General features: G+C 47.3%; 1 protein-coding gene and 22 non-coding genes across 23 annotated transcripts in view; 16 read left to right on the top strand and 7 right to left on the bottom strand.

The window, feature by feature from the left end:
• Positions 1-8,342, top strand: part of LOC131708099 (uncharacterized) — a 174,376-nt gene that overhangs the window by 77,301 nt on the left and 88,733 nt on the right. The gene's annotated exons all lie outside the window — the stretch shown is intronic.
• trnai-uau (transfer RNA isoleucine (anticodon UAU)) lies at positions 47-142 on the top strand. The gene is made up of 2 exons: positions 47-85; positions 107-142. It is a non-coding gene; the product is annotated as a tRNA-Ile (tRNA).
• Positions 585-666, top strand: trnas-gcu (transfer RNA serine (anticodon GCU)). The gene has a single exon. It is a non-coding gene; the product is annotated as a tRNA-Ser (tRNA).
• trnat-agu (transfer RNA threonine (anticodon AGU)) lies at positions 906-979 on the bottom strand. Its single transcript has one exon. It is a non-coding gene; the product is annotated as a tRNA-Thr (tRNA).
• trnai-uau (transfer RNA isoleucine (anticodon UAU)) lies at positions 1,172-1,266 on the top strand. The gene is made up of 2 exons: positions 1,172-1,209; positions 1,231-1,266. It is a non-coding gene; the product is annotated as a tRNA-Ile (tRNA).
• On the top strand, positions 1,709-1,790 carry trnas-gcu (transfer RNA serine (anticodon GCU)). The gene has a single exon. It is a non-coding gene; the product is annotated as a tRNA-Ser (tRNA).
• trnat-agu (transfer RNA threonine (anticodon AGU)) lies at positions 2,030-2,103 on the bottom strand. Its single transcript has one exon. It is a non-coding gene; the product is annotated as a tRNA-Thr (tRNA).
• On the top strand, positions 2,296-2,390 carry trnai-uau (transfer RNA isoleucine (anticodon UAU)). Its single transcript has 2 exons — positions 2,296-2,333; positions 2,355-2,390. It is a non-coding gene; the product is annotated as a tRNA-Ile (tRNA).
• Positions 2,833-2,914, top strand: trnas-gcu (transfer RNA serine (anticodon GCU)). The gene has a single exon. It is a non-coding gene; the product is annotated as a tRNA-Ser (tRNA).
• trnat-agu (transfer RNA threonine (anticodon AGU)) lies at positions 3,154-3,227 on the bottom strand. Its single transcript has one exon. It is a non-coding gene; the product is annotated as a tRNA-Thr (tRNA).
• On the top strand, positions 3,420-3,514 carry trnai-uau (transfer RNA isoleucine (anticodon UAU)). Its single transcript has 2 exons — positions 3,420-3,457; positions 3,479-3,514. It is a non-coding gene; the product is annotated as a tRNA-Ile (tRNA).
• Positions 3,957-4,038, top strand: trnas-gcu (transfer RNA serine (anticodon GCU)). Its single transcript has one exon. It is a non-coding gene; the product is annotated as a tRNA-Ser (tRNA).
• On the bottom strand, positions 4,278-4,351 carry trnat-agu (transfer RNA threonine (anticodon AGU)). Its single transcript has one exon. It is a non-coding gene; the product is annotated as a tRNA-Thr (tRNA).
• trnai-uau (transfer RNA isoleucine (anticodon UAU)) lies at positions 4,544-4,638 on the top strand. The gene is made up of 2 exons: positions 4,544-4,581; positions 4,603-4,638. It is a non-coding gene; the product is annotated as a tRNA-Ile (tRNA).
• Positions 5,081-5,162, top strand: trnas-gcu (transfer RNA serine (anticodon GCU)). The gene has a single exon. It is a non-coding gene; the product is annotated as a tRNA-Ser (tRNA).
• trnat-agu (transfer RNA threonine (anticodon AGU)) lies at positions 5,402-5,475 on the bottom strand. The gene has a single exon. It is a non-coding gene; the product is annotated as a tRNA-Thr (tRNA).
• trnai-uau (transfer RNA isoleucine (anticodon UAU)) lies at positions 5,668-5,762 on the top strand. The gene is made up of 2 exons: positions 5,668-5,705; positions 5,727-5,762. It is a non-coding gene; the product is annotated as a tRNA-Ile (tRNA).
• trnas-gcu (transfer RNA serine (anticodon GCU)) lies at positions 6,205-6,286 on the top strand. The gene has a single exon. It is a non-coding gene; the product is annotated as a tRNA-Ser (tRNA).
• Positions 6,526-6,599, bottom strand: trnat-agu (transfer RNA threonine (anticodon AGU)). Its single transcript has one exon. It is a non-coding gene; the product is annotated as a tRNA-Thr (tRNA).
• trnai-uau (transfer RNA isoleucine (anticodon UAU)) lies at positions 6,792-6,886 on the top strand. Its single transcript has 2 exons — positions 6,792-6,829; positions 6,851-6,886. It is a non-coding gene; the product is annotated as a tRNA-Ile (tRNA).
• On the top strand, positions 7,329-7,410 carry trnas-gcu (transfer RNA serine (anticodon GCU)). Its single transcript has one exon. It is a non-coding gene; the product is annotated as a tRNA-Ser (tRNA).
• On the bottom strand, positions 7,650-7,723 carry trnat-agu (transfer RNA threonine (anticodon AGU)). Its single transcript has one exon. It is a non-coding gene; the product is annotated as a tRNA-Thr (tRNA).
• Positions 7,916-8,010, top strand: trnai-uau (transfer RNA isoleucine (anticodon UAU)). Its single transcript has 2 exons — positions 7,916-7,953; positions 7,975-8,010. It is a non-coding gene; the product is annotated as a tRNA-Ile (tRNA).

Here is an 8,342-nt window from a genome sequence, read left to right as displayed (position 1 = left end):
TCCATTTGGAGGGATTTCCTAAGTTTGTCAGCCGGCTCCTGCTGACGCTCCAGTGGCGCAATCGGTTAGCGCGCTGGTACTTATATAGCAGTATGTCTGCAGAGCAATGCCGAGGTTGTGAGTTCGAGGCTCACCTGGAGCACTTCCCTTTTCTCGGTCAGTTTATTCCAGTAGGTTTTGCTTCAACGATAATGTTCATCAAGTGTGAGATTTGGTAGAAAATAGGAATAAAATAATATCCGCACACGCAGACATACCTATATTTATGTATATATTTACAAGTCAAAAGACAGATAGATTGAATGAATGAATGAATGAATGAATGAATATTTGAAAAAGCCTGAAAGGAGGTGTAAGAGTTTGCTTCTGATCACAAAATATGATTTTAGTGAAGGGGGAAGAAAAAGGGCTTGGAGATGCCAGGGATTGAGCCCGGGGCCTCATACATGCAAAGCATGAGCTCTACCACGGACAGCTGCCCACCAGTTTGATGCAATTGATCCCTTTCATTTCTGAGACAACTGCTCACGTTCCAGGGTTTCATCCTGAAATGTAGCTCTTCTTTGACAGCACGCAGCACGGCAGATGAGGTGGCCGAGTGGTTAAGGCGATGGACTGCTAATCCATTGTGCTCTGCACGCGTGGGTTCGAATCCCATCCTCGTCGGCTTTTGGCACTTTTTCCTCCGTGGCCTCGGCTCTCCTTCCCTGTGCAGCTTTGACCTGCGTTTAGCTCTGTGGCACTACAGATAGCGCGTTGGACCGTGCTGAGCTGTGCTGCGTGGCGTGACTAAAAGGTTGTGGCTGAGTTCCAGCAGTCTCGCAAGATTTTCTCCTTCGTTTACACTTTAAAATTCAAATCATTTTCTTTTGTGGTTGTTTTTAATAAACAAATTGAGAACATGGAGGTGCTGCTGGGATTCGAACCCAGGATCTCCTGTTTACTAGACAGGCACTTTAACCAACTAAGCCACAGCACCCTGGCCCTGCCTGCAGCTTGCTGAAGTGAAGGGCTTTGTTGCACAGTCCCAAGATCTGCCGGCCATGTAGAGGGATTTCCTAAGTGTGTCAGCCGGCTCCTGGCTTGCTGAAGTGAAGGGCTTTGTTGCAGTCCCAAGATCTGCCTTCCATTTGGAGGGATTTCCTAAGTTTGTCAGCCGGCTCCTGCTGACGCTCCAGTGGCGCAATCGGTTAGCGCGCGGTACTTATATAGCAGTATGTCTGCAGAGCAATGCCGAGGTTGTGAGTTCGAGGCTCACCTGGAGCACTTCCCTTTTCTCGGTCAGTTTATTCCAGTAGGTTTTGCTTCAACGATAATGTTCATCAAGTGTGAGATTTGGTAGAAAATAGGAATAAAATAATATCCGCACACGCAGACATACCTATATTTATGTATATATTTACAAGTCAAAAGACAGATAGATTGAATGAATGAATGAATGAATGAATGAATATTTGAAAAAGCCTGAAAGGAGGTGTAAGACTTTGCTTCTGATCACAAAATATGATTTTAGTGAAGGGGGAAGAAAAAGGGCTTGGAGATGCCAGGGATTGAGCCCGGGGCCTCATACATGCAAAGCATGAGCTCTACCACGGACAGCTGCCCACCAGTTTGATGCAATTGATCCCTTTTATTTCTGAGACAACTGCTCACGTTCCAGGGTTTCATCCTGAAATGTAGCTCTTCTTTGACAGCACGCAGCACGGCAGATGAGGTGGCCGAGTGGTTAAGGCGATGGACTGCTAATCCATTGTGCTCTGCACGCGTGGGTTCGAATCCCATCCTCGTCGGCTTTTGGCACTTTTTCCTCCGTGGCCTCGGCTCTCCTTCCCTGTGCAGCTTTGACCTGCGTTTAGCTCTGTGGCACTACAGATAGCGCGTTGGACCGTGCTGAGCTGTGCTGCGTGGCGTGACTAAAAGGTTGTGGCTGAGTTCCAGCAGTCTCGCAAGATTTTCTCCTTCGTTTACACTTTAAAATTCAAATCATTTTCTTTTGTGGTTGTTTTTAATAAACAAATTGAGAACATGGAGGTGCTGCTGGGATTCGAACCCAGGATCTCCTGTTTACTAGACAGGCACTTTAACCAACTAAGCCACAGCACCCTGGCCCTGCCTGCAGCTTGCTGAAGTGAAGGGCTTTGTTGCACAGTCCCAAGATCTGCCGGCCATGTAGAGGGATTTCCTAAGTGTGTCAGCCGGCTCCTGGCTTGCTGAAGTGAAGGGCTTTGTTGCAGTCCCAAGATCTGCCTTCCATTTGGAGGGATTTCCTAAGTTTGTCAGCCGGCTCCTGCTGACGCTCCAGTGGCGCAATCGGTTAGCGCGCGGTACTTATATAGCAGTATGTCTGCAGAGCAATGCCGAGGTTGTGAGTTCGAGGCTCACCTGGAGCACTTCCCTTTTCTCGGTCAGTTTATTCCAGTAGGTTTTGCTTCAACGATAATGTTCATCAAGTGTGAGATTTGGTAGAAAATAGGAATAAAATAATATCCGCACACGCAGACATACCTATATTTATGTATATATTTACAAGTCAAAAGACAGATAGATTGAATGAATGAATGAATGAATGAATGAATATTTGAAAAAGCCTGAAAGGAGGTGTAAGAGTTTGCTTCTGATCACAAAATATGATTTTAGTGAAGGGGGAAGAAAAAGGGCTTGGAGATGCCAGGGATTGAGCCCGGGGCCTCATACATGCAAAGCATGAGCTCTACCACGGACAGCTGCCCACCAGTTTGATGCAATTGATCCCTTTCATTTCTGAGACAACTGCTCACGTTCCAGGGTTTCATCCTGAAATGTAGCTCTTCTTTGACAGCACGCAGCACGGCAGATGAGGTGGCCGAGTGGTTAAGGCGATGGACTGCTAATCCATTGTGCTCTGCACGCGTGGGTTCGAATCCCATCCTCGTCGGCTTTTGGCACTTTTTCCTCCGTGGCCTCGGCTCTCCTTCCCTGTGCAGCTTTGACCTGCGTTTAGCTCTGTGGCACTACAGATAGCGCGTTGGACCGTGCTGAGCTGTGCTGCGTGGCGTGACTAAAAGGTTGTGGCTGAGTTCCAGCAGTCTCGCAAGATTTTCTCCTTCGTTTACACTTTAAAATTCAAATCATTTTCTTTTGTGGTTGTTTTTAATAAACAAATTGAGAACATGGAGGTGCTGCTGGGATTCGAACCCAGGATCTCCTGTTTACTAGACAGGCACTTTAACCAACTAAGCCACAGCACCCTGGCCCTGCCTGCAGCTTGCTGAAGTGAAGGGCTTTGTTGCACAGTCCCAAGATCTGCCGGCCATGTAGAGGGATTTCCTAAGTGTGTCAGCCGGCTCCTGGCTTGCTGAAGTGAAGGGCTTTGTTGCAGTCCCAAGATCTGCCTTCCATTTGGAGGGATTTCCTAAGTTTGTCAGCCGGCTCCTGCTGACGCTCCAGTGGCGCAATCGGTTAGCGCGCGGTACTTATATAGCAGTATGTCTGCAGAGCAATGCCGAGGTTGTGAGTTCGAGGCTCACCTGGAGCACTTCCCTTTTCTCGGTCAGTTTATTCCAGTAGGTTTTGCTTCAACGATAATGTTCATCAAGTGTGAGATTTGGTAGAAAATAGGAATAAAATAATATCCGCACACGCAGACATACCTATATTTATGTATATATTTACAAGTCAAAAGACAGATAGATTGAATGAATGAATGAATGAATGAATGAATATTTGAAAAAGCCTGAAAGGAGGTGTAAGAGTTTGCTTCTGATCACAAAATATGATTTTAGTGAAGGGGGAAGAAAAAGGGCTTGGAGATGCCAGGGATTGAGCCCGGGGCCTCATACATGCAAAGCATGAGCTCTACCACGGACAGCTGCCCACCAGTTTGATGCAATTGATCCCTTTCATTTCTGAGACAACTGCTCACGTTCCAGGGTTTCATCCTGAAATGTAGCTCTTCTTTGACAGCACGCAGCACGGCAGATGAGGTGGCCGAGTGGTTAAGGCGATGGACTGCTAATCCATTGTGCTCTGCACGCGTGGGTTCGAATCCCATCCTCGTCGGCTTTTGGCACTTTTTCCTCCGTGGCCTCGGCTCTCCTTCCCTGTGCAGCTTTGACCTGCGTTTAGCTCTGTGGCACTACAGATAGCGCGTTGGACCGTGCTGAGCTGTGCTGCGTGGCGTGACTAAAAGGTTGTGGCTGAGTTCCAGCAGTCTCGCAAGATTTTCTCCTTCGTTTACACTTTAAAATTCAAATCATTTTCTTTTGTGGTTGTTTTTAATAAACAAATTGAGAACATGGAGGTGCTGCTGGGATTCGAACCCAGGATCTCCTGTTTACTAGACAGGCACTTTAACCAACTAAGCCACAGCACCCTGGCCCTGCCTGCAGCTTGCTGAAGTGAAGGGCTTTGTTGCACAGTCCCAAGATCTGCCGGCCATGTAGAGGGATTTCCTAAGTGTGTCAGCCGGCTCCTGGCTTGCTGAAGTGAAGGGCTTTGTTGCAGTCCCAAGATCTGCCTTCCATTTGGAGGGATTTCCTAAGTTTGTCAGCCGGCTCCTGCTGACGCTCCAGTGGCGCAATCGGTTAGCGCGCGGTACTTATATAGCAGTATGTCTGCAGAGCAATGCCGAGGTTGTGAGTTCGAGGCTCACCTGGAGCACTTCCCTTTTCTCGGTCAGTTTATTCCAGTAGGTTTTGCTTCAACGATAATGTTCATCAAGTGTGAGATTTGGTAGAAAATAGGAATAAAATAATATCCGCACACGCAGACATACCTATATTTATGTATATATTTACAAGTCAAAAGACAGATAGATTGAATGAATGAATGAATGAATGAATGAATATTTGAAAAAGCCTGAAAGGAGGTGTAAGAGTTTGCTTCTGATCACAAAATATGATTTTAGTGAAGGGGGAAGAAAAAGGGCTTGGAGATGCCAGGGATTGAGCCCGGGGCCTCATACATGCAAAGCATGAGCTCTACCACGGACAGCTGCCCACCAGTTTGATGCAATTGATCCCTTTTATTTCTGAGACAACTGCTCACGTTCCAGGGTTTCATCCTGAAATGTAGCTCTTCTTTGACAGCACGCAGCACGGCAGATGAGGTGGCCGAGTGGTTAAGGCGATGGACTGCTAATCCATTGTGCTCTGCACGCGTGGGTTCGAATCCCATCCTCGTCGGCTTTTGGCACTTTTTCCTCCGTGGCCTCGGCTCTCCTTCCCTGTGCAGCTTTGACCTGCGTTTAGCTCTGTGGCACTACAGATAGCGCGTTGGACCGTGCTGAGCTGTGCTGCGTGGCGTGACTAAAAGGTTGTGGCTGAGTTCCAGCAGTCTCGCAAGATTTTCTCCTTCGTTTACACTTTAAAATTCAAATCATTTTCTTTTGTGGTTGTTTTTAATAAACAAATTGAGAACATGGAGGTGCTGCTGGGATTCGAACCCAGGATCTCCTGTTTACTAGACAGGCACTTTAACCAACTAAGCCACAGCACCCTGGCCCTGCCTGCAGCTTGCTGAAGTGAAGGGCTTTGTTGCACAGTCCCAAGATCTGCCGGCCATGTAGAGGGATTTCCTAAGTGTGTCAGCCGGCTCCTGGCTTGCTGAAGTGAAGGGCTTTGTTGCAGTCCCAAGATCTGCCTTCCATTTGGAGGGATTTCCTAAGTTTGTCAGCCGGCTCCTGCTGACGCTCCAGTGGCGCAATCGGTTAGCGCGCGGTACTTATATAGCAGTATGTCTGCAGAGCAATGCCGAGGTTGTGAGTTCGAGGCTCACCTGGAGCACTTCCCTTTTCTCGGTCAGTTTATTCCAGTAGGTTTTGCTTCAACGATAATGTTCATCAAGTGTGAGATTTGGTAGAAAATAGGAATAAAATAATATCCGCACACGCAGACATACCTATATTTATGTATATATTTACAAGTCAAAAGACAGATAGATTGAATGAATGAATGAATGAATGAATGAATATTTGAAAAAGCCTGAAAGGAGGTGTAAGACTTTGCTTCTGATCACAAAATATGATTTTAGTGAAGGGGGAAGAAAAAGGGCTTGGAGATGCCAGGGATTGAGCCCGGGGCCTCATACATGCAAAGCATGAGCTCTACCACGGACAGCTGCCCACCAGTTTGATGCAATTGATCCCTTTTATTTCTGAGACAACTGCTCACGTTCCAGGGTTTCATCCTGAAATGTAGCTCTTCTTTGACAGCACGCAGCACGGCAGATGAGGTGGCCGAGTGGTTAAGGCGATGGACTGCTAATCCATTGTGCTCTGCACGCGTGGGTTCGAATCCCATCCTCGTCGGCTTTTGGCACTTTTTCCTCCGTGGCCTCGGCTCTCCTTCCCTGTGCAGCTTTGACCTGCGTTTAGCTCTGTGGCACTACAGATAGCGCGTTGGACCGTGCTGAGCTGTGCTGCGTGGCGTGACTAAAAGGTTGTGGCTGAGTTCCAGCAGTCTCGCAAGATTTTCTCCTTCGTTTACACTTTAAAATTCAAATCATTTTCTTTTGTGGTTGTTTTTAATAAACAAATTGAGAACATGGAGGTGCTGCTGGGATTCGAACCCAGGATCTCCTGTTTACTAGACAGGCACTTTAACCAACTAAGCCACAGCACCCTGGCCCTGCCTGCAGCTTGCTGAAGTGAAGGGCTTTGTTGCACAGTCCCAAGATCTGCCGGCCATGTAGAGGGATTTCCTAAGTGTGTCAGCCGGCTCCTGGCTTGCTGAAGTGAAGGGCTTTGTTGCAGTCCCAAGATCTGCCTTCCATTTGGAGGGATTTCCTAAGTTTGTCAGCCGGCTCCTGCTGACGCTCCAGTGGCGCAATCGGTTAGCGCGCGGTACTTATATAGCAGTATGTCTGCAGAGCAATGCCGAGGTTGTGAGTTCGAGGCTCACCTGGAGCACTTCCCTTTTCTCGGTCAGTTTATTCCAGTAGGTTTTGCTTCAACGATAATGTTCATCAAGTGTGAGATTTGGTAGAAAATAGGAATAAAATAATATCCGCACACGCAGACATACCTATATTTATGTATATATTTACAAGTCAAAAGACAGATAGATTGAATGAATGAATGAATGAATGAATGAATATTTGAAAAAGCCTGAAAGGAGGTGTAAGAGTTTGCTTCTGATCACAAAATATGATTTTAGTGAAGGGGGAAGAAAAAGGGCTTGGAGATGCCAGGGATTGAGCCCGGGGCCTCATACATGCAAAGCATGAGCTCTACCACGGACAGCTGCCCACCAGTTTGATGCAATTGATCCCTTTCATTTCTGAGACAACTGCTCACGTTCCAGGGTTTCATCCTGAAATGTAGCTCTTCTTTGACAGCACGCAGCACGGCAGATGAGGTGGCCGAGTGGTTAAGGCGATGGACTGCTAATCCATTGTGCTCTGCACGCGTGGGTTCGAATCCCATCCTCGTCGGCTTTTGGCACTTTTTCCTCCGTGGCCTCGGCTCTCCTTCCCTGTGCAGCTTTGACCTGCGTTTAGCTCTGTGGCACTACAGATAGCGCGTTGGACCGTGCTGAGCTGTGCTGCGTGGCGTGACTAAAAGGTTGTGGCTGAGTTCCAGCAGTCTCGCAAGATTTTCTCCTTCGTTTACACTTTAAAATTCAAATCATTTTCTTTTGTGGTTGTTTTTAATAAACAAATTGAGAACATGGAGGTGCTGCTGGGATTCGAACCCAGGATCTCCTGTTTACTAGACAGGCACTTTAACCAACTAAGCCACAGCACCCTGGCCCTGCCTGCAGCTTGCTGAAGTGAAGGGCTTTGTTGCACAGTCCCAAGATCTGCCGGCCATGTAGAGGGATTTCCTAAGTGTGTCAGCCGGCTCCTGGCTTGCTGAAGTGAAGGGCTTTGTTGCAGTCCCAAGATCTGCCTTCCATTTGGAGGGATTTCCTAAGTTTGTCAGCCGGCTCCTGCTGACGCTCCAGTGGCGCAATCGGTTAGCGCGCGGTACTTATATAGCAGTATGTCTGCAGAGCAATGCCGAGGTTGTGAGTTCGAGGCTCACCTGGAGCACTTCCCTTTTCTCGGTCAGTTTATTCCAGTAGGTTTTGCTTCAACGATAATGTTCATCAAGTGTGAGATTTGGTAGAAAATAGGAATAAAATAATATCCGCACACGCAGACATACCTATATTTATGTATATATTTACAAGTCAAAAGACAGATAGATTGAATGAATGAATGAATGAATGAATGAATGAATATTTGAAAAAGCCTGAAAGGAGGTGTAAGAGTTTGCTTCTGATCACAAAATATGATTTTAGTGAAGGGGGAAGAAAAAGGGCTTGGAGATGCCAGGGATTGAGCCCGGGGCCTCATACATGCAAAGCATGAGCTCTACCACG

The sequence above is a fragment of the Acipenser ruthenus genome, chromosome 40 (genome assembly GCF_902713425.1).
Source record: "Acipenser ruthenus chromosome 40, fAciRut3.2 maternal haplotype, whole genome shotgun sequence".
NCBI lineage: Eukaryota > Metazoa > Chordata > Actinopteri > Acipenseriformes > Acipenseridae > Acipenser > Acipenser ruthenus.
The sequence above is the reverse complement of the archived record's forward strand: the minus strand, read 5'-3'. Positions and strand labels throughout refer to the sequence as shown.